Here is a 24,120-nt window from a genome sequence, read left to right on the forward strand (position 1 = left end):
CACTTGCACAACATACAAATCCTGTCCTTTTCAAGAGAGCTACTGACACGTCTACACTCTAGCACGACTGACTCGACTGTGGAATTAAGTTGATATCTAGATAATCTAGTTTGTTTGTAGTATTTGAATGTGCGTGAGGTTATATGTGTAAGTTTGTATAGTGTGAGTAAAGTAAATAATTATAAAGAACATTTAACTATAACGTCGTCGACCCTGAAGAATCTGTACGTCATGATCATATTTATGACCAATAAACCTACCCAAAAGAGGCCGAATTCTGTTTTAAATATATGGGACGTGCAATGTAAAACGTCAAGACGGTTTAACAATTTTGTGGGTTTTTGTTTTTAGGAATTAATCTTACTTTTATTTTAACAAACCGAAATATTTTAATTTTTAGACGTTTTCGAAAGACAGGCTTTTTGCAATGAACATTTTATACATATATAGTTAAAACATTATTTCATATTCTGCCCTCTTTTAAAGAGGAAATGAATTACATATGCACTCTATTTGATACCAATTTATATAATATGCAACCTTCACTACAAGTTGGATAAATGTCAAGAACGACTTGATTAAAACACAAGATGTACCAGAGTTGTTTAAGAATTTCTTAAGCTCGCTATCAAAAGTTTTTTTTTTATTTATTTTTTTATTTATTTTTTTGTCTTGGAAAGAGTATTACTAAGTGATCTGCTTTTGACTTCCGAAATAAATGTTGACGTTCTCACAATTCTCGAGAAAAGTAATGGTTGGGAATCGCTATTTTAAAATGTCCTTCCCGTTCCCGCCTTTGCAGCCACGAGGAAAATAGATTCAAGAAGAAGACAAGGACCGTAACGTAACGGCGTGTTATGTTGTTGATTCGATTCCCGAATGTAAATTCAAACTTCATGATTCTCATGAACGTTATCGGAGAAGACAGCTTTACACATTAAAGTTATTAAGATTTTAACAGACAACGTTGAATACTGTACATTTTTTAGCACCATGTAAGTAACTGGGAGGCTAATAGCATGATAGCCTTGTCATTTACAGTTGATGTATCGTACGAATTGAGCTACCTCTCATACCATAGTCAAATAGATATATCATCTCCTACGCCTATTGATGTAAAGGACCTCTGTTAGATTTCGCCAGTAGTCTCAATCTTGAGCTTTTAATACAAGACTTCTCAAGTCATCATTCCCTACTTCAGGCGACATAGTTCTCTGCCATGTAGGCCTGGGCCTTCCAACTCTTCTAGTGCCTTGTGGAGCCCAGTTGAAAGTTTCTTAAACCAATATCTCTTGGGAATTGCGGAGAGCATGCCCAAGCCATCTCCATATGCCCTTCCCCATGATCTCTTCCAAATATGGCACTCGAGTTATTGGGTTGTATGTATGATAGCGGCCACCTGTACAGTATGTATTATATCTAACCTAGAATACGGCAGTGTAAGAGGGTTGGGTCGCATCGACCCCCCGTTAGGTAAGTAGGTAATGACACGGCTTGTAGGTTAGGTTAGGGGGGAAAGTTTAGGTTAGTCAATGTCCATTTTTAATGAATGCTTGAGGAACTTACCACTGATATACAAAGGCTCCTAGTAATATCTGTTTCATTTCTAATCCTGTCCTGCCATTTAACCCTATATTCAATAAATATAAGATACCTTAAATAATACGGTAAAGTTGTACTGTATTACAGATTCTGATTTCGAACAGAAAGTATGTGTTTTCCTGTAGTAAATGACGTGATTTAACCTAATTTGACCTGCATTTCAACCGCAAACAAACAGAACAATCAGTTCTACTAACTTCAAGTAGATAAACTGGCTTTTTTGTTGCAGATGAAATGAAGGTGAAAACCGGTTAGATCTTGTTATTGTCCACAGGAATACATATATTTTCTGTTAAAATTTTTAAATATAATGGCTGGCCTCACTTCGCTCATCAAGAATATATGTACTGCGCATGCTAACATTAGCTATGTTACGCTGACATTGCTAATGTTAGCAATGCTATGCTAATATTAGTAATGTTACGCTGATATTGCTAACGTTAGCAATGCTGCGCATATTAGCAATATTACGTTAACATTAACAACACTAAATATAATGGGGTAAAATTGTATTGTATTACAGGGTCTGATTTCGAACAGAAAATATATGTTTTCCAATAGTAAATAACGTGATTTAACCGAATTTGACCTTCATTTCAACCGCAAACAGATTAACCAATTCGACTAACTTTAAGTTGCCGAACTGGTTGCTGTTATTACGGATGAAATGAAGGTGAAAACCGGTTTAATCACGTTATTTTCTGCGGGAAAACATATATTTGTTCCAACACAATACTTACCGAGAATTACTTTCTTTTGGAGTCACTTGTGATCTCTCTTTCTCGACCAAGGTTTTTCCCGCCGTTACCCCCCTACTCAGCTCTCTACATAGGCCTTCCCCCGCCGCCAAGGAATGCGCTCCGAGGGCAGGATTAGGGCAGGTCACTGCTTCTCTGGGTCATTCTCCTCATTAAGTTCCTTGGTCGTGAGCTGTTCACAGCTCACTCGCGTCTCTCTCGATCCTTTGTGCGCGTTTGTGTTCTACGTGTTTCCAGCGTGGGGACTTGTGTTTTTTCGCAGTGCTTTATTTTCAAGTGTTACAGTGCGTTCACCCTGTGTGTATCCCCAGTGTACGTATAGCTCACTTAGTGTTGTGCCATTCGTGTGCGAACGATGGATCACGTGCGCCGTTGCCCTGGGCCTAGAGCCAGAAAGTCGTGTGGGGCTTTCCTCTCAAAGCCAGAGGTAGATCCTCACTCCCTTTGTTCCACGTGTAGGGGGATAGTTTGCTCCTCCGCAGACACGTGTCCGGAGTGCGTAAATTGGGATGATATTCAGTGGGTACGCTACGGTACTAAAAAGAAGAAATCTTCGAAGCGTTCCCCCAGGAAGATTAGTGTCGTATCTTCGTTACAGTCGGCCAGTGATCGGTCCGACGAAGCCTCGGCTTCTCCGTCTCCTTCGCAGAGGAGAGGGCAAGAAGCCTCTAGTGTTGTAGAAGGTCAAGGCCTTCTTCTCAGGGAATCCAGTGCGAGGGAAGAACCAAGGGCGGGCCCCTCTAGGGCTAACGAAGGGCCCGGTAGTGCTTCGGGTGAGTCAGGCCTTGTGATGGAGGGCCACGCATCCTCTGAAGACCCCTTATGGGGCAGTGTTGTAGTTTCAGAGTCCCCGCCGCCCTCGTGGGCAGGTGCGTCGGGCTCTCCCCCGCCAGGGGACAGCCAAACTAGAGTTCGCCGTCCGAGTAGCGATGCCTTCGGATGGAAGCTACCGAAGACGCCAGGGAGGTCACTGTTGAGAATGGACGTGACCCTGGACCCCTGGCCCCCAAGCATGGAAAGATTGGACTCTGTGCCGACGATCTCCACGGTGGTTCTCGAGGACTTTCTCCAGCCTTCGATCTCGGGCACCCGGCGTCGGGGAAATTCCCCCGCGGATCACGCTAACAGCCGTTACGCGAGAAACGTGGCGTCGTCGGACTCGTTGGAAGTAGACTCATCTTCCGAGGAGGAAGTCAGGGGGAAGCGTCGCAGGAGAAGAGAACTGTCCGAGAGCGAACATTCCCGCTCTAGGTCAAGGTCGCGGCCTAGCAAGAAGCGCTCCCGCTCCCAATCTCGTAAATATAGGAGAAATGTTTCTCCCGGAGGCGCCTGGGTCTACGTACCTTCAGGAGAGTCCAAGATGCTCCATTCACCAGACCCTCGATCCAGCGAACGTGCGTCTAGGCTGCCGCTCTCTATGCACAGCCTAGAACCGCGCGATCTGGCACGCAGGAAAGACTTCTCGCAGAGGCATAAGTCCTCGAGGCCTCCGGTTCACCCCGCCCAGCGGGGGGAAACGCGCTTCTTTGCAGGCAACCTGGCCGAACCAGCCCAGCTGGTGCGTCCATCGAGTAAGAAGGAACGGTTCCCGTTGTCGGGTCAGTCCACCGGGACCGTGACCTCCGCTTCCAGAGCCTTAGGGCAACCGAGGGCCCTCCCTGAGCCGGGGGGATCCACCCTCTTACGGAGCTCACTACAGTTACAGGACGGCCCCCCTGGACCTAAGGGCTGGACGACCGGTCTGCCGAACCAGCAACCCGGCGCCCCCACTCCAGGCCGAGGCCTCGGCTGACGGAGGGGAAGCTTCCCCGTCGGAGGACTCCGCATATAGAAGAGTGGTGGGCCTCATCAGGAGGCACCATGGGATTACGGAACCCTTGGCTCCGAAGGGGGACTCCTGGAGGTCAAGCCTCCTGAGGATTACCCATCACGCCACCCTTCCGAAGTCTTCCCTGGCCCTTCCTCTTGCCCCAGACCTGGTACTAGGGCAGGAGTACATAGACAACTTGGTGGCCAGCAATGCAGAGGCCCCCAAGTCCCAGAGTGCCTCGAAACTGCTCCAGGGCCTCAAATCGCAGGGTAAAGTATACATTCCGGAAGGGCGTCGCCCAGGCCCCTGTAGAGTGGACCCGGCCTTGGACATCCTAGGACAAGGCGGCTCAGACGAAAGGGCCTCTTCAGCCCCAGTTTCCTTCTCTCCTATGGAAGCCGCCATGATGGAGGAGATGTCGCGGGACGTAGTTAACGTCTCCTCATGGCTGGACTGGTGGGCCTCCACGTTAGTAAACGTACAAGCCTCCGTCGACCCCGAAGATCCTGAACAGCAAAGCCTCCTGACGGACCTTCTCACCTCTGGGGGGAAAACACTTAAGTTTCTCTCGTACCAGGCGCTCGCCCTTACGGCCAACTGGGTCCTACGGAAATGAGACACGGTCCTAGCTAAGGTATCTAGGAGGATTCCGGACAGAGAGGCCCGAGCCGTACGTAGCCTTCCCTTGTGGGGTGAGTCACTATTCCCATTAAAAGAGCTGGAGAACCTGATGGAGAAAGTGGCTAAGAAGAAGGAGGCCAACGTCCCCAGACCTGCGTCGTTTAAAAGGCCTCCATACAGGAGGGCCGCCTCAGATAGCGCCGTGACATCTCAGGCCGCCCCCAGCACTTCGAGGAGGGACGCCCCCTCTTCCTCCTGGGCAACAACTCCTCAACCCTCCCGCAGAGGAGCACCAGCTTCTTCCAGCTCCTTCAGGTCGGGTTACTCCTCCTCTAGGAGAGGCAGATCAGGCTGCCCCTCTAGGAGAAGGTAGAGGGAGAGGCCCCCTATTCCCGCCCAAGCCTCGGGTTGGGGGATGCCTCAGACCACATTGGCAAGCATGGAAGGCACAAGGAGCGGATCCTTGGACGGTGTCCGTCCTGAAGGAGGGCTACAGGCTCCCCTTCCTAGCGGATCCACCCCCTCTTATTTCAGCCAGCCAGACAGAATGGTTGGCCCTCAGAGACCCGATGAAAAGGGCCGCCCTTCAAGAGGAGATTTCCTCCATGTTGGAGAAGGGTGCCATGGAAGAGGTCCTTCTCCCAGGCCCAGGCTTCTACAGCCGCCTGTTTCTGGTAGAGAAAGCAACGGGGGGGGGGGGGGGGGGGGGGGGTGGAGACCCGTGATAGACCTGTCGACCCTCAACAAGTTCGTCAAGAAGACGGACTTCAAGATGGACACCCCAAAATCCGTCCTGCTGTCCTTGAGGGAGAAAGATTATATGATGACTGTCGACCTCAAGGACGCATACTTCCAGATCCCTGTCCACCCGTCGAGTCGGAAGTTCCTCCGGGTGAAATGGGGTTCCCAGATCCTGCAGTTCAAGACCCTTTGCTTCGGTCTGTCGACGGCCCCTCAAGTGTTCACGAGGGTCTTCGCGACAGTCTCAGTGTGGGCTCACGAACGGGGTATCCGTCTCATCAGATACCTGGACGACTGGTTGCTCCTTTCCACCTCAAGGGCCCTCTTGGAGGAACAAGGGAGAAACCCTCTCCAGTTTTGCAGGAATCTGGGAATCGTAATCAATCTGGAAAAGTCAAACTTAACCCCATCCAACAGAATGGGATACTTGGAGATGACGTTGGATACCGTGCAGGGGAAGGTTTTCCCCTCGGAGGACAGGATACGGAACCTCAAACACATCATTCAACCGTTCCTGTCAGAACATTCCAGGAGGGCGGGAGACTGGCAGAGACTGATAGGTCACCTGGTCTCATTGGAGAAACTGGTTCCCTAAGGGAGGATGAGGCTCAGACCCATTCAATGGAACCTCAAGAGCCTCTGGTCCCAGACGGACTCGCGGAAAGCGTTAATTCCAATCCTTCCGGACACGAGAACATCCCTGGAATGGTGGCACTGCCAGTCGAACTCCCTCAAGGGGATGCCCCTCGGGTCCAGTCCCCCCGAGTACCTCCTGTTCACAGATGCCTCCAACCAAGGGTGGGGGGCCCACCTTCTGGAAGAGACGGCACGAGGTACCTGGTCGGAGAGCGAAAAGCGTCTACACATCAATGTCCTAGAACTAAGAGCAGTCCAGAAGGCATGTCTTCACTTTGCAAGTCGTCTAAAGGGAAACACCGTGGCGTTAATGTGCGACAACGCCACGGTAGTGGCCTACATAAAGAAGCAAGGGGGCATGAGATCGAAGGAACTGTGCGACCTCGCCATAGACATCCTAAATTGGGCAGACGAACAGCAAGTGGTGCTGCTGGCAAGGTTCATCCCCGGGAAGAAAAACGTTCTGGCCGATGGCCTCAGCAGAATGGGTCAAATAGTGGGGACAGAGTGGTCTCTACACCCAGAAGTAGCCAGACTCATCATTCAACGCTGGGGCTCCCCGGTGATGGACCTCTTTGCAACAAAGCTCAACGCCCAACTACCGGTCTATTGCTCCCCGGTCCCAGACCAAAATGCAGCCCTACAAGACGCCTTCCAGCACAAGTGGGACAACCTGGATGTGTACGCTTTCCCCCCCTTCACGTTGATAAGACAGGTACTCAACAGAGTAAGGGCCTCCCGAAACCTGAAGATGACTTTGGTAGCGCCCTGGTGGCCGGAGAGAGAGTGGTTCGCGGACCTAAAAGACCTAGCGAGCCAACCACCTTGGCCTCTGCCCGCCAGATCAGACCTCCTGCACCAACCGCACTTCTTCAGGCTCCACGACAACCCTCTCTCTCTCTTCGCCTTCACGCCTGGAGACTATCGAGCGGCTCCTGAAGAAGGAGGGGTACTCCGCCACCACAGCTAAGAGAATGTCCCTATACCTGAGGAGATCCTCGACCGCGGTATACCAGGCGAAGTGGGCCTCCTTCACGAAGTGGTGCTCGGAGAAACACATTAGACCTCTTAAAGCTTCGATTCCAGACATAGCGAAGTTTCTGGTGTATCTTAGAGATAAAGTGGGAATGTCAATTCCAGCCATTAAAGGAGTTCGAGCCGCCTTAGGCCAAGTCTTCCTCCTGAAGGGCATCGACCTGGGGACCTTGAGACACACAGCGATGCTGATCAGGAGTTTAGAGCAATCCTGCCCCCCTCAAGCTAGGAGAGTGCCCAAGTGGGACCTAGCCAAGGTCTTGAAGATGCTAAGTCGTCCCCCCTTTGAACCCCTGAAAGATATCGGGGACAAGGATCTCACCCTCAAGACCGTCTTCTTGCTAGCCTTAGCTTTGGCTAAGAGAGTGGGCGAGATCCATGGTCTGTCTTACGACGTTTCGCACTCCAAAGGGTGGAAGGAAGTGTCCTTCAGGTTTGTGCCCTCCTTTGTGGCTAAGACTCAGAACCCAGCAGTCTGGGACCTGAGGTTTGAAGGTTTCTCAATTCCGGCCATTCCCAAGACGGGCATTACGGAGGACTTGAAGTTATGCCCAGTATGGACGCTCAGAAAAAACTGGAAAGGACAGCTCATCTCCGACCAGGTATCTAGAACCTCTTCGTTTCCACAGGTGTTAATAGGAAGCAAGTTTCCAAGAACACCATATCCTTCTGGCTGAGACAAGTCATCGCTAGAACCTATGAAGAGGATAAAATGGCAGTGCCAGGCACTCCCCGGCCCCATGACATCAGGGGTCTGAGCACCTCCTTGGCCTTTGAGAGAAACATGGCGGTGGGGCAGATCCTACAGGCAGGCACTTGGTCACACCAGTCAACCTTTACTGCCCACTACCTCAAGGATTATTCAAGGAAATCCTTGGACGGGTTCTCCATTGGGACAGTCATTGCTGCCCTCCAAGCTGTGTAGCGGTAAGGCCAGAGGCTGTCCCCAACGATGAACACATTCTTCGCGACTACATCCGGAGGAAATCGTCAGAAGTTTTTAAGAGGTAAGTCTTAGATAATAGCGTAAGGTTGCGCAGTTACCCTCACTCCCGCACTCTGATAGGCCCCCGCATTCCATAGCCCTCTAGGCCCTACGTGCCGAGTCAAGTGTCAGAATAGCACTCCCGCCTCCTAAAGTATAAGTCTCCAAAAGAAAGTAGTTCTTGGTAAGTATTTTGTGTTGGAACAAATAAAAAATTTTAAGTAATTTTTATTTTTCCTAACATACTTACCGAGAACTACTTTCGGGTAATGGCCCTCCCTTCCGTCCCCGAGTGCCATCCTTCCATTGCTAAGTTGGGCTATACCACGAACTTAATGAGGAGAATGACCCAGAGAAGCAGTGACCTGCCCTCGGGGCGCATTCCTTGGCGGCGGGGGTAGGCCTATGTAGAGAGCGGAGTAGGGGGGTAACGGCGGGAAAAACCTTGGTCGAGAAAGAGAGATCACAAGTGACTCCAAAAGAAAGTAGTTCTCGGTAAGTATGTTAGGAAAAATAAAAATTACTTAAAATTTTTTATTTTCTGTTAAAATGGTTAAATATAATCACTGTTGTCATATATGTGTAAAAATGTTTAAATATAAGCACTTGTTCAAATTCGGTGTCACTCCACTCACGTATGTACCGCGAACGATAACATTGGCAACGCTACCAACGATACACAACGTTACCAACGTTGCGGTGGCATTACTAACGTTAGCAATGATACGGTAATATCATGTGTATTTTAAAGAATTTTCCCATATAGACTTTACACAATATATAAAAAAGTACAAAAAGGGTACAGAACCTAACAATCCCACCTAACCTAACCTAGAGGTTCCCAGGTCACTAACCCAATATAATGACCTTTGTTATATCACTTCACTCACGTTACGGTAACGTTAGTACTGTTACGATAACATTATACTGTATATAATGGTTCTTGTTTCGCCATTAGATCACTTCGCTCGCATGAAAATAAAACATCAAGTTCGTATGTACTGGCAAGCGGTAATGTTGAGCTGCGCACACTAACATTATAATGGTTCTTGTTCCTCACTTACGATCACAGGAACATAAAATATCACCCTCGTATGCATTAGCAATTGGTAATGCTGAGCTTCGCACTCTAACAAAATATAATAAAACTAACACATTAAAGTTAATGAAATTAATGACTTACATTTATGACCGTGACGACGTAACTTAGTAGTCCCGGGGTGTTGTGACTGAGACTGTGGTGTCTTAACTGTTTTGCCTTAGATTCGAACTGCACTTGGAACACTGTAAAAGTTGGTATATTACATTATGTGATTTAAGAAAATTATCAACATTGGAATACACCAAAATAGTTTCAAGTATGTATTACTGAAGACGATACAATTTTCTAACACTTAGATCGTAAAATACGCAAAAGACGACACTTGAACTAACAAAGACCTGACTTGGGCAAAGATTTCCATGGAAAAAGGGTTGTTGGAAGGGGGGGGGGTAGGGAAATATTAAACCCCCTGTGCAAACTTTGCATACGTACGGGTTCGTGACTGGTTAACGGAAAAACAACAGAGTCTAGAGAGTAAACATGAATGAACAGAATGGGAAACTTGTCCAGAGCAAGTATTTATGTGAAATCTGGGAGTGACAAGGTAATAACAAAATGTATAAAAGTAATATATGGTGATAAAATGGAATGTATGATAGATAATATTTGATGGGTATATAAAATGAGGTGATTTGGATAATAAAACGAGTAATACTGGGGTCAAACGTAATATGTATACGAGGGTTTTTAGATATTTAACTTAGCCGGTGGATATATATGTAGCTAACGTCTCCGACGGTCGGCAGATTCAAAACTCGCGAGCGATCACGGTGTTGGGTTGCTGGGTGTACACTAGCGCCACCACTCGGCAGGATACTATCACTATTCCCAAGTTCTTCAGTTCTTCTCTGCCGAGTTAGGTGTCAACATTGGTTCCTCGCTCACGCTAAACCTAAAGTTTTCAACAACTGGTGAAGTACTTGTTAATGGTTTTTTGGCTTTCGCTGTGTTGGATATTCTTCAAATACTCTTGAACCCTTTTTTGATTTGACTGTTGCTGAACTTTGCTTGTTTTTTTATCTCTCTTTGAACATTTCATTGTGGATGACCCTTCTCCTGTTTATGGAGAATGTGCCAAGGATTGTAACAGGCGCCTTCCAAAGGCTTCCATCGATCCCCACTCTATTTGTGTTAATTGTAGAGGTAAAGCTTGTCAATTAGGGGATTGATGCGATGAGTGTCGTTTTGTCTGAGTTTGAGTGGTTAGAGTGTGACAAATGTACTCGTGAACTCGAGAGAGATAGGGTGTGAAGAAGCTCTTCTCGTTCTCAAGAATTTTCCTCTTCCCATGCCCCTGAACCTTTTCCTCCCCCTGTAGTGGTAGTTTCGGAGCCCCCTACTTGCACTGGCGAACCTTCACTTAAAGATGTGATGGGGGCTATTCATGCTTTGGGTGCAGAGGTCGAATCGCTGGCTGCGGACAGAAACCAGCTTGTGTCCGATGTGAAGTTCTTAAAAAGTGAAAGTGTTAATGCGAAAAGTGGTAAAGGTGTGTTCGGTGTTGGTGCGGAGGGTTCGTCTGTTCGTACTTGCCGCTCACCCAGTCCGAGACCTCTTTCGGGCTCCCCAACCCCTGGGAGAAGGAATCTTACAAGACCAAAGGGAGCGATAGGTGTTAAACAACGAACAGACGTTCCCTCAAAGGTTGCAGACGTTGCTCCTCAAGCACGTCTTTACCATAAGAGAGGCGAGAATAGGTTCTCCTCGTCATCCGATGACGCTTATGTTAACAAGAAAGCCTGGCGTCAGGTCTCAAGGCCTCTGAAAAGAAAGTTAGTTCCTTCAGAACAAAGTTAACGTCCTGGCTGTAGTCACTGGAGCAGCCTGGAACGTATTCCTTCATCAGAGGAAGGTTCGCCTATTAAATGTTCTTATTTAAAGTCAAGTTTTGTGGCTCCGGAGGCCCCTTTTAAGAGTCACGGTCCCGTTGTGTTATCTGGTCGTTCCAGATGTGACCTGAGTGCTGCGACTCCCGTTTCTAGTGCTGACGTTCATGAACAGACGTTCCCGACGTCACGGTCTGTTCCGAGTGTTACTGAATTTTAGTGTTTTGCAGGACATGCAGTCTAAGCTGTCCACCTTAATGCAGGCTTACGGTCCTGCTCCTCTTCGACAGGAACCTTTACTTGCAGTACGTCACGGTTCTGCTAAGCGTGAATCAGGTCTTCAACCATCTAAGCGTGAAGCTTTACGTCACGCTGACGTTAACCCGAGTTGGTTTCGTAACTGAAATACAAACCACGCTATTTAATATGGGTTATTACTTCGGTGGAGCTGAATGACGATCCATTAGATTTTTAACGAGGGTTTACTACTTCACCGCTAGTTAGCGGGGGGTAGCTTGCTAAACCCCCCCCCCCCTCCCTCACACTTACCGGTGAATACTTCACTTTACTTTTGACTCGGGTGAAGAACAGACGTGTCTGCTCTCACCCTCGTTTTGACTGCCATTAATTTGTTATGCTTTTTCTTTCTCAGAGTGTGTGAAGTTTGCCTCTATCATCATGCGTATGTGTCCTGGTTTACCTGACCGCCCTTGTGGGACCTTTATGTCGGCGGTAGACACAGATCCTCACATCTTGTGTCCTCTTTGTAGGGGCCAACGGTGTGAAAAGGGTAATGTATGCAGTGAGTGTAGGGAGTGGTCTACCTCCCAGTGGGAGAGGTTTGCCCGGCGCCGGAAGAAGAAGTCTAAAAGGGATATTTCTCCTTCAAAGGCCTCTTTGAAGAGAGAAATCCCAAGGCCTCTTCTTCTGTAGCCCCAACCTCCTCCGAAGCTCCCACTCGATCGGTCTCTTCCGAGAGACCATCGAAGGGGAGCGTAGACCATTGTTCTGTTGACTGATCCCGGGGTGCGGGAGAGGTAGTTGCCTCCCATAGCGAGGCAGCTGCCCCTCCTCCCTCGGAGGAGGATATTGATTTCTGGAGAGGGAGGTCTCAACCTTCCGGACTCACCAGTGGTAGCTTATACACCCCCCCCCCCCCAAGCGGCGGCTCGAGCCCTAAACCACGCCCCCTTGGGTGGAGTTGCCAGGGACGAGCGGGTTGACTCGGCAATGGAAGTCACATTTCTGAAGTTGACTTCGGCACAGAACGTTCTCCTCTTTTCCCTCCCGCTGCTCCCAACATATATTTGCTGGTTTTCATTATTCTGCACTCAGCAACCAGAGTAATATCTCAGCCCACGGCTTAATTATGGCTTGGCAAATTCTTACTTCCGTGGAGGTGCATCGGCTTAGCGAAGAGGAGAACGTAATCAGTAACGAAAAACGAACACAATCGACTGCAGGAAGTGATATGCCTTCTAATTCTGATATCGTAAATATGTTACTCCAACAGAATCAAACACTCATGAAAATTATTCAGAAAAGGTAAGGTTTTAAATTCTGTTTACAACGAAAACGTCATATGGAAAGCAGCTGATTTAGAGTAATGACGTCACAAATGCAAATGGCGGCCCCCATACGTAAGTTTATGATTTGAATGCTTAGAGCAGGCATTTCCGAACATAGCGTAAGTAGCTTAAGCAAAGCATGTGCATGATTACAACACGAATAATTGGAGTAAACAAACTAAATACTCCAATTTATATATATAACAAAATTATAATTAGGTATACAAAACAAATTGCTTGCCTGACACATCAAAAGCACGCAGCTTAATAGGCAGTAGGCTAGACCACAGGTAAGTTCGAGTTTACATTTCTCGCTTTAAACCTATCGACACTAGCCTAGGCCCTGGGGGGCGATCTGATAAGGGTTACATATGAGGCAGGTCTAGATTATTAATAATAACTGATATAAACTTATCATTCACTTAAATATGGTACTGAATTAACCTAAGAGGGCTATTTGAGTCGTGAACCCCATTGCCTGACTTCAGCCTTCTAGGTCCGCTGCTGTCCATATTTACTATACCTGTTGAACAAACATTTAAATTAATCTATGGTAAATAATTCACTGATATTAAACATTCATCTCGGCAGAAGTGGTTCACCTGCTAAGAAGAATGAGGGTCCCCCTCCTACTAAGCGCTCAAGACGATCACCTGAATTACCTGAAAGTGCAAATTTAGACCTCTTTTCCTTTTATAATAATGGAGATGAAAGTGATTACGAGGATTTCAACCTTCTTACCTTCCATAAACCCATTCCTTCATATATTTCCACCAATTTCAAAGCTGAACCATCTTTTCATAGAGAAGGGAAAATTCAATTGAATAATTCACTAGTAGCATTAACTTTCAGTGAAGGCCATAGTGATAACCGTGATAAATTCTTTGTTAGTAGTCAAAATAAGGAGTTCTCAGACTTTTTTAAATTAATTAATATTCCAAAGTTGAATTTCTGGCCTGAAGGTAAGGTATTTGATGACAGCTATAAGAGAAAATTTTTTTATGACATAGAAAATATTAAAATGAGTATTTCTGCCTTTCAAGGGCATGCAGCACTGGCACACATTGTATACCCCTCCAAATTAAATGACATTGATTTTTTGTCCAAGATTATTATTGGTCCCCTAAGAAGGAGCATAGACCTCATACAAAATTTGATAAGAAATTTCAGAAGCAGAGCACTTCCTAGATATCTCAAGGAAGAGATAAGAGATCTTATAATCAAAGCAGACATTAAAGAAGTTTGGAATTTAACTGAAGACCAAAAATCAGCCATTGCTGCCTGCTTTCACAAGGGTCCCCTCCTCAGAGGAGGGGCAGCAAACTTCAGGGGTAGGAAATTCATCTTTGGGGGCAGATTTCAGGGAAGAAGGTTCAGTTTCCTCAAAGGTAACCCTAACTTTAGATTCAAGTCTCAGCCGCTTAGAAGAGGTAATAGGCGAGGTGGGTACAGGGGGGGGGGGGGGTTCACAAAATGGACAAGCTAATAGTTCAGGAGCCAGAGAAAAGAAAGACCCTAGAAATTGAGCCATGCTCCGCACCAGTTCAAAGAGAGATTTTTTCAGCACCAGTATTCTATGCACCAGTTGATAACGATGTTTACTCTGCACCAGTTAATAATGAGCTTTGCTCAGCACCAGTTAATGAGCTTTGCTCAGCACCAGTTAATAACGAGCTTTGCTCAGCACCAGTTAATAATGAGCTTTGCTCGGCACCAGATAATAACGAGCTTTGCTCTGCAACAGACCATCATGACATTGGGCCAAAAGCTATAAATCAAGATAGAAGTAAAGAGACCTTGCCTTTGGCCTCAAACCCAATGAATAACTCCTCCCAGAGCCCCCCAGAGAATAGGATAGGTAAGTCATTACTAAAGAATATTGATAGTTGGAGAAAGCTTCCCAATGCCTCTTTTGCTTGTAAAATTATCAATGAAGGGGTGAGAATTCCGTTTAATAATAAACTTAAAGCCCAGAAGTCATTAAAAAGAACAGGTAAAGATAGATTTTATTCAAATAACAAGCGTAAAATATTGGAAAGAGAATGTGACAGACTGCTAAAACTAGGTGTCATAGAGCAGATCCCCAGAACTTCCTTTTACTACTCCAACCACATATTTTATAAATTAAAACCAGATGGAACAGTACGACTAATCTTTGACATGAAGGTGCTCAACACCATGATTAAAAAACCTTTTACCATGCTCAAGGCCAATATTATATTTCCCTATCTACATCTAAACTCTTGGGCCTGCAAACTAGATTTAAAAGATGCTTATTGGCACATTCCATTACATGCAAGTAGCCAGAAATTGCTAACCTTCAAACTAGGTAAAAGGAAGTTCAAATGGACTGTGATACCCTTTGGACTAAAGACAGCACCTTATATTTTTTCTAAGATAATGTACACGGTGATCAAGTATATTAGAACTTCATATAACATCTCAATATTCAATTATCTTGATGACATTCTTATATTAGCAAAAGATTATTTAAAATGTAAAAATAACATTCAGCTAGTCATTAAGATCTTGTCAGACTTAGGATGGAATATCTCACTTAAAAAATCTACAATTGAACCGACTCAAAGAATTGAATTTTTAGGAGTGCATTACAATATGATTAAGAAAACTACGAATCCCAGTGGGAAAAACATAGAGAAGTGTGTCGAATTGGCCAAAGCTTTCTCCAACTCTGTTAAATCTGACCTGCATTCCTATCAAATGTTAATCGGAGCTTTAAATTTCAGTGCATCCTATACAAGCTTGGGAAGATTCCATCTTAAATATCTCCACAGATACCACAGTTATTTTAATTCAGGGTACAAAATCATTCCCCACACCTTCAATAAATACCTAAAGCCATGGGAACAGAGACAAATGTACAGAGAGGTTAACATTCCAAAACCACAAATAGATGCAGAACTTTTCACTGACGCTTCCAACCAGGGTTGGGGAGGTGCATTAGTAATAGCGGGTAATATGCTCTCAATAAATGGAACTCGGACAAATGAAGAATCCTCCCTTCACATCAATGTAAGAGAGTTATTAGCTTGCTTCTATTCTTTGGAACACTTCACCACAAGGTTATACAACAAGGTATTCTTAATACATGTTGATTCAAAGGTTACTAATTGTTGGCTAAGGAAACAGGGTAGTATCAGAAACAAGTTAGCTCATGAACTGGTCAGGAAAATACTTAGTACCATGAAGGATCACAACATACAGATAAATTCCAGATGGATCAGGGGAGTAAGTAACACCATCGCAGACTCACTTTCCAGGGACCTGGGTTCCATTCACACAGAAACTTCCCTCAGTGACAGTCTATTCTCCTTAATCTGCTCTGACTTCAATTTCACTCCGGAAATAGATCTGTTCTCAAATGGCTTCAATACTAAGTGCAAAAAGTTTTGTTCATCTCTTCCAAACCAAAAAGCCATCAGCAATAATGCACTTACGATTAGCTGGAAGGGATCAACACCTCTCTATGCCTTTCCACCAGGATTCTTACTACACAAAGTAGCTTTTAAAATCTATAAAGAATGCAATAATAATATGCTTTTCTGCACCATATCGCAGGGGACGGAACCATGGATTCCATTAGTGAGGTCAGTCGCGAAGCAGCACAAATGATATATTGTGAAGATCGAAGACTACCAGATAGTTCTCAAGGATTGTATCTCACCCTCAGCAAAGCTCCAATCAACTTTGATCGCCTTCAAAATTTAAAGGATCATCTCCCTAATGTCTTTCCTCCTGAGGTTTGCTCCAAAATTGCTCTCAGCTTGAGGGACAGCTCCTTGCACAAGTATGAAAACCTATATAACATTTTTAAAAGTTTCATTCACGAGGAGTATGGAAGAGAACAAATTCCCCCTGTTAGCAATTATTTTATTTTTCAATCACCTTATAGACAAGGGACTGTCTTACAATACCCTGAAGAGCTACAGAGCAGCTTTAGGTCCTATCTTGTCAGGTTATTTCCCAGGTTACTGTCTTGCAGAAGACAAATATGTCAAAGCAATGATATCGGGAGTTGATAGAAGGAAGCCGAGAAATTCTCACCAGTTCCCTGGCTGGGATCTAGACAAAGTAATCTCGTTTCTCAACACCACGAGAGATAACTCTACCTTACTACTGACACAGAAAACCTTGTTCCTAGTAGCCTTAGCTTGCCCTTAAGAGCAAATCAATTTAACAATCTCTGCATTTTCAGGAGCACCTTCACCCCAGAACACATTGTCTTACGGAACCACCCTTCCTTCATGGCCAAAAACCAAAAGAACAACTACACGCCAATAGAGATCAGCTTTAGGAAGCTTCCTAACAGACCAAAAATATGTCCAGTCAGACAATTGAACTTCTACTTGGAATACACAAACAAAGTCTGTATGGAAAGAAACATAGACAGGAAAGACCACATATGGCTAGATGAACACTTCAAGATAATGTCTCTACAAAAAATGAGACAACTTTTTAGGGAGTGCATTTTCAGAGCCGACCCAAACGCAACTAAACAGTCAACGAATTTCCACTCTATAAGGGGTCAAGCTTCATCAAGACTGCTATACAATGGAGTATCTATACAAGAAATCATGTCCAGAATGAATTGGAGAAGCGACTCTGTCTTCAGCTCTTACTATGCTCTCCTCGGCTTACAGGGAGCTTTCGATGCTGTGGTCGCTGGACTTCATCTTCAAGCCCCCTGAAGCATCTGCCTAGCTACCACTGGTGAGTCCGGAAGGTTGAGACCTCCCTCTCCAGAACTGTAAGTTTACTTGTGAACGAAGGTTTTGGAGTGGGAGGTGAGACCTTCCGGACTCAAGGTCTGGGTCACCCTCCAACCCTTCCCCCGTGAGCCGAGGAGACCATGTACTTAGGAGGGAATATTCTAACAACTTCATAATTCAACAGAGTAGGTTATATACAAGAACACACACATACAATCACTATTATTCCACAGAAAACAAACTAACTGGAATCTTTCAATATTCATATCAACCAAGAGAGCACAAGAAGATTGAATTTACTAGTAAAAAGACCTTTATGTCCAACAATTTGCACCTTCACAGTAATTCCTTCATAACTTGCACAACCAAGGTAAGCTCAACCACTTCTGTGTTATTTCTTGTTCTATTACAACTTCAAAAATGTGACTTCCATTGCAGAGTCAACCCGCTCGTCCCTGGCAACTCCGCCCAAGGGGGCGTGGTTTAGGGCTTGCGCCGCCGCTTGGGGGGGGTTACGGGGGGGGGGGTTGTATAAGCTACCATTGGTGAGTCCGGAAGGTCTCACCTCCCACTCCAGAACCTTCGTTCGCAAGTAAACTTACAGTTCCATGTACCTTATCGTGATTTGTTACAGCTTTGATCTTCCCTTGGGCTTCAGGGTTCGCCCTCCAAGGAAGCCCTGTTTGATATGATCAAGCTGGGAGCAGCTGTTAAACAATCGCCGGCGATAGCAGACGTAGATCCTCTGTCTATCGTCGACGTTGTTATAGCGGAGGACTCCAGTGTGTTGGATCAAACTGCTCCTGTTGTTGCTGAGGTAGCTGAAGGCTCTGATTCCCCCTCCGAACATCTTTCGAGGGCGAAACTTAGTCCCACGGTCTCTCCTGCCGGTGATCCCCCCCCCTCCCCGGGAGTTCACTCACAGAGGCTCCTCTGCGGAGGCCTTACGAAGGTTAGCTTGCTGATCCCACGGCCTCTAGAGGGCGTATAAAGCGGAAGGCTCGTCCTCCCCTTCGCCGTAGAGGACTTCCTTCTCCTCACAAGGGAGTTAGGAGGCGCCTTTTCGGCTTGTCGTCCCCGCAGTCCGCTGCTGAGGAGACTTATCGTTCTCCGATCCTGTCAGCTACCACATTAGACCTCTTCGAAGATCGTTCGCGATCTCCTTCGGTGGAAGGTCATCCTTCGGGACCCCTGACCTGTCACCCTCCAGACCTGCTGTCCTGCCATCACCCTTCAAGGATGCTGATTCTGTCATTGTACAGGCACCGGTCCCTTCAGTGCACAAGGGACTTGAGCGCAAAACTGTGCCTCAGTCCCTTAAGCGCCAGGCACCCCCTGTGCGCCGTCTTGCTGCGGTTCCTGACCTAGTGCCACTGCACTCCCTTGCGCGCGTGCACGTTACTGATCCTGTTCATTCACGCCAGGTTAGCCCTGCGCGTTACTGCTCCTGTTCATACGCGCCAGGTTAACCCTGCGCGTTACTGCTCCTGTTCATACGCGCCAGGTTAACCCTGCGCGTCCACGGTTTCCTCTGCGCCCTCCTGCAGATTCTGTTATAGCGCGCCAGCGCTCTCCTGCACACCAGCGCCCTCCTGCAGTTCCTGCTACAGCGCCTAAGCGCTCCCCTCTTCATCAGTGCTCTCCAGGGCCTCAGCGCCCTTCCGGAATTAAGCGCACAGCCGCAGTTCCTGACACAACGGGCCAGCGCTCTCATACAGTCCAGCGCGCAGTACAGGAGGTACCTAACTTAACGCACGGGCGCTCGCAGGTACCCCTGCCTTCTTCTTCTAAACTGCGCACTCCTGTGCGCCCGTATCCTGTTGCGCGCCACGTGCTCCCAGCCCAGCAGCGCACACCTGTGCGCCCGAATCCTGTTGCGCTCCCATCGCAGCAGCGCACACCAGTGCACCCGATTCCGGTTGCGCGCCCATCACAGCAGCACACGCCCTTACGCCCGCGTCCTGATGTGCGCCATGCGCGCCTACGATCCCCTCTGCACCCAGCGTGCCCTTGTTCACCAAAGAGGGCAGTTCCTGCACCACATGCGCATCGTTCTCCTGCGTGCCAGCGCGCAAGCTCACCTTTACGCCCTCACGAGGCTGCGCAATCGCACCCTCGCCCCGTGCTTCCTGACACACGCGCTCCATGCCCACACGCTAGGAATATTTCTCCTGTGCACGCGTGCCCAATAATTTCGCCCGCACGGGATCATCAGCAGGTTCCTGCGCGCCTGCGCACACGCGAGCAAAAGGTTGCTCACGCTCCAGCTCCTATTCTGCCTTCAACACCGCCCCACGTTCCAGCTCCTGCGCGCCGCACACCCTCGCCGTCACCTATGCGCGCCCTCGCCCTCGCGCGAAGTTCCTGTATTACACGATCCTGCCGCGCGCGATCCAGGGCAGGGCTCATCGCGCGATTCACGCTGTGATCCCGCACGTGACTTCATGGGGCTTCAGGCGGACAAATTTTCTTCTCGTTCCCCCCCCTCGCAAGCGCAGAACAGCGCGCTCGCCGGAGGAGGGGAGGTTTCCGGACATGTCTAAGGACTCTTTCAGCTCAGTCGAACCCTTGTTTGTCGACTCCTAGGGATCGTTCGATCCCCTTCCCTCCAGAGGGAGTGTCTGACAGCGCGACTGTCAGCCAGCAGCCCTGGTTTGGTACCATAGTCAGAGCTCTCATGCAGGCTTTTAAGCCTGTGTTCTCTGAACTACGTCACCAAGCAGTGGCTACCTCGTCTTCCCTGAAGAGGAAGAGAGGAGTCCCCTCCATGGTGACTTCTCCGAGGGCTAAGCTGTCTCCTCGGAAATCCTTGCGCAAGGCTCCTTCTCCCCCCCAGACTTTCTCTCCCTCCCCTGCGGACGAGGATTTCCCATCCTCAGGGGAGTCGGACAAGCTGGTCCGTTCGCCCATCGCACCAATGGGAGAAACTCTGCCTTTCCCTGAGAAGTCTCCTCACGCCGGGTTGGAGAAGAGCCTGCATCCATTGTTGCTAGAGTCCTGTATCCCTCCCAGGAGGGAGCCGAAGGACTCGAAGACTTTGCCGAAGTCTTCTACAAGGATAAGACAGGAACCAGCTAGACCTTCGGAGGATGTCCATGTGTCCCCCCAGGAAGAGCCACTGGGGACTGGAGACTTTGCTGCTAGCCCTTCGGGAGGAGAGCATCAAGAGTCAGAACATGCGTTCTGGCAAGTTCTGACCCTCATGAGAAATCTCAACGGGTTTCTGGACCCTGAGATTCATGTGTACACTGGACCTGAAAGACACGTACTTCCAGATCCTAGTCCATCCGTCTTCCAGGAAGTACCTAAGATTTTGCCTAGACAACAAGATCTACCAGTTCAAGGTGCTGTGCTTCGGTCTCTCCACAGCTCCTCAGGTGTTCACCAGAGTGTTCACCCTGATTTCATCGTGGGCTCACAGGATCGGTATCCGTCTCCTCCGTTACTTGGACGACTGGCTGATCCTAGCAGACTCGGAGGCAACCCTTCTTCGCCACCGAGACAGGGTTCCCGAGCTTTGCCAGGATCTGGGGATCATGGTAAATCTCGAGAAGTCCTCTCTGCAGCCCTCTCAGAAACTGGTATACCTAGGCATGGTCATAGACACCAATCTCCACAAAGCCTTCCCATCAGACGACAGGATAGCAAGGCTGAGGAAGGTCACAAAGCCTTTCCTCAAACGAGAAGAACTTCCAGCCCAAACGTGGTTACGTCTCCTCGGCCACCTCTCTTCCTTGGTCCGTCTGGTTCCCAATGGTCGCCTCAGATCTCTCCAGTGGCGACTCAAGTCTCAGTGGAGTCAAGGACATGATTCCCCGGACTTTCTGATCCCTATGGGTCCTGCGGAACAGATGGACCTTCGGTGGTGGCTAGCAGACGAGAACTTACGAAAGGGAGTGGATCTTCTCGTCCTTCCCCCGGATTTGATGTTGTTTACGGACGCATCAAAGATAGGGTGGGGGGCCCACGTTCTGAACCACAGGACCTCAGGCCTGTGGTCAGAATCAGAAAAGTGCCTCCATATAAACCTGCTAGAAATGAAGGCCGTATTTCTGGCCCTTCAACAGTTCCAACAATACCTGGCGGGTCACTCTGTGCTGGTGATGAGCGACAACACCACAGTAGTGCCTTACATCAACAAGCAGGGAGGCACCTTTTCGGAGCAGTTATTCCATCTTGTAGTAGAGATACTGAGATGGACCGAAGTCCACTCGATTCCACTATCGGCTGGCTTCATTCCAGGCAAGAGGAATGTGCTCGCCGACAGTCTGAGCAGAGCGTCTCAGATAGTGAGTACCGAGTGGTCTTTGGATCATCTAGTAGCCAACAAAGTCCTGACTTTGTGGGGTTCCCCGACTGTGGATCTGTTCGCTACAGCGTTGAACTTCAAGCTCCCGCTGTACTGCTCCCCAGTCCCAGACCCCAAGGCACTCTGGCAAGATGCCTTCCAACAACGTTGGGACAACATCGACGTTTACGCCTATCCACCATTCTGTCTGATGAGGAGGGTACTCAACAAGACCAGAATATCGGTCAATCTCTCGATGACCCTGATAGCTCCACTATGGCATCATGCGGAATGGTTTCCTGACCTGCAACTCCTAACGGAACTCCCGAGAGAACTCCCTCCATGACACGAGCTACTCAAACAACCACATGCCAACATCTTTCACAAGGCCGTAGCTTCGCTTCGACTTCACGCCTGGAGACTATCCAGCATCTCCTCGCAGAAAGGATTTTCGCAGCAGGTTGCGGAAAGGATGTCTGGACACCTTCGGAAGTCTTCCACAGGGGTCTACCAGGCAAAGTGGAGAGTTTTCTGTGGTTGGTGTTGTGGAAGGGGTATCCTTCCACTCGATGCCACTATTCCAGCAATAGCGGAGTTCTTCATGTATTTGCGAGAAGAAATGCGCCTTTCAGTCTCGGCAGTGAAAGGCTATCGCTCAGCCTTAAGTCTTGCCTTCAGGCTAACTAGCGGTGGGGTAGTAAACCCTCGTTAAAAATCTAATGGCTCGTCATTCAGCTCCGCCGAAGTAATAACCCATATTAGATAGCTAAGGTTTGTATGGTTAGGAAAAATACAAATTATCTACGAATTTATCATGTTAGCTTTGTTATCAAGTGAGATTCAGATTGCAGATCTCGACGTGATGTTGAGCGTCAGTCCCTACAGTCTAGCCGTGATTTCAAGCTGCAGTCACGACGTGACGTTGAGTGTCAGTCACTTCAGTCGCGACGTGACGTCGAGCTGCAGACACCGCAGTCACGACCTGACGTCGAGCATCAGTCACTGCAGTCACGACGTGACGTCGAGCATCAGTCACTGCAGTCACGACGTGACGTCGAGCATCAGTCACTGCAGTCACGATGTGACGTCGACCCTCCTGCCTTAACTGCTTCTCAGATACAAGTCGATGTAGGCTGTCAAGCTTTACCTTCGCGACATGCTATGACTTCACCTTCTCACAAGAATTTTGCTTTATTGGATGAAGTTCTCTCTGAAGAGGAAGTTGATGATCCTCTTTCGACTAATGCGCATTTGGGGATCCTGTCAGAAGAGGAAGAGCCTAGAGTTGTCCAACAATCCCTTGATTTTAAGAAAATTATGAATGGTTTTAGAGAAGTTTTTGCGGCTCATTTTGTGACTGCTGCTCCATGTTCGCCGCCTTCAGAATTTACTTTAGGCATGACAGCTTCAACCCCCTTCATATACGAAGTTAGTGCTCTCTCGATCTTCTAAGAGGGCCATGCGCTTGCTAGGAGACTGGTTGGAAACCATGAGAAGTCTGGGAAAGTCTTCCTTTGCTTTTCCTCCTTCTAAACTAGCTTCTGGTATGACACGGGAGAAGTTCTCGGCTTGGGAATGCCTGCCTCTGCCCAGGGAGATTTCTCAAGCCTGGTAGACTCTTCTTGTCGTCCAGCCATGAGACGTTCCAAGATTTTGTGGACTTCTTTAGAGCTTGACCATCTGTTTAAAGGAGTCTTTCGTGCTTTTGAAGTTTTTAATTTTTTGGATTGGTCGTTGGGGGGTGTCTCCTTCTCACAATGATGCTGCCATCCAGATTATGTCCTGTATGGACAGGGCTATAAGGGACGGTTTTAACGAACTTTTGGCTGTTTTTACTGCAGGAGTTTTAAAGAAGAGGGAATCATTGTGCTCATTCCTTTCTTTGGGAGTTACTCCGTGCCAGAAGTCGGAGCTCCTTTTTGCTCCTTTATCACGTGCTCTGTTTCCTCAAGATCTTATCAAAGATATAGCGTCATCTCTTGCATTGAAGGATATGAAGGATACGCATGATTTAGTTGCCAAAACAGCTCGCAAAGTTTTGCCGTCATCTTTTTCCAGCAACAAACCCAAGTTAGATACGCCTGTTTCCAGATTCATTCCTCCCTTTCGTGGCAGAGTCTCCAACAGAGGCACCTCTCGTTCTGACGAAAGACGAGGTAAGAGAAGGGGGTCCAGATCCAGCCATGGCAGAGTCTGACTGCCCACAGCTTCAGACAGCAGTAGGAGCCAGATTGACGAACTTCTGGCAAGCGTGGGAGAGAAGGGGAGCGGACCAATGGTCTGTCCTTTTATTGAAGGAGGGTTACAAAATCCCTTTTGTACGGAAACCTCTTGTACAAATTCCAACAGACCTCTCTCCCAGGTATCGAGAGGAAGCAAAGAGACAGGCCTTACAACATCAGGTGTCTCTTTTGTTAG

General features: G+C 47.6%; 1 protein-coding gene across 1 annotated transcript in view; it reads left to right on the forward strand.

Moving 5' to 3' along the window:
• The first annotated feature begins 850 nt into the window (after positions 1 to 850).
• LOC137641377 (nucleolar transcription factor 1-A-like) overlaps positions 851 to 24,120 on the forward strand; it is a 690,267-nt gene continuing 666,997 nt past the window's right edge. The window contains exon 1 of the mRNA XM_068373882.1: positions 851 to 995. The gene's annotated coding sequence lies outside the window, so the exon portion shown is untranslated. The remainder of the gene's footprint in view (positions 996 to 24,120) is intronic.

The sequence above is a fragment of the Palaemon carinicauda genome, chromosome 5 (assembly GCF_036898095.1).
Source record: "Palaemon carinicauda isolate YSFRI2023 chromosome 5, ASM3689809v2, whole genome shotgun sequence".
Lineage (NCBI taxonomy): Eukaryota > Metazoa > Arthropoda > Malacostraca > Decapoda > Palaemonidae > Palaemon > Palaemon carinicauda.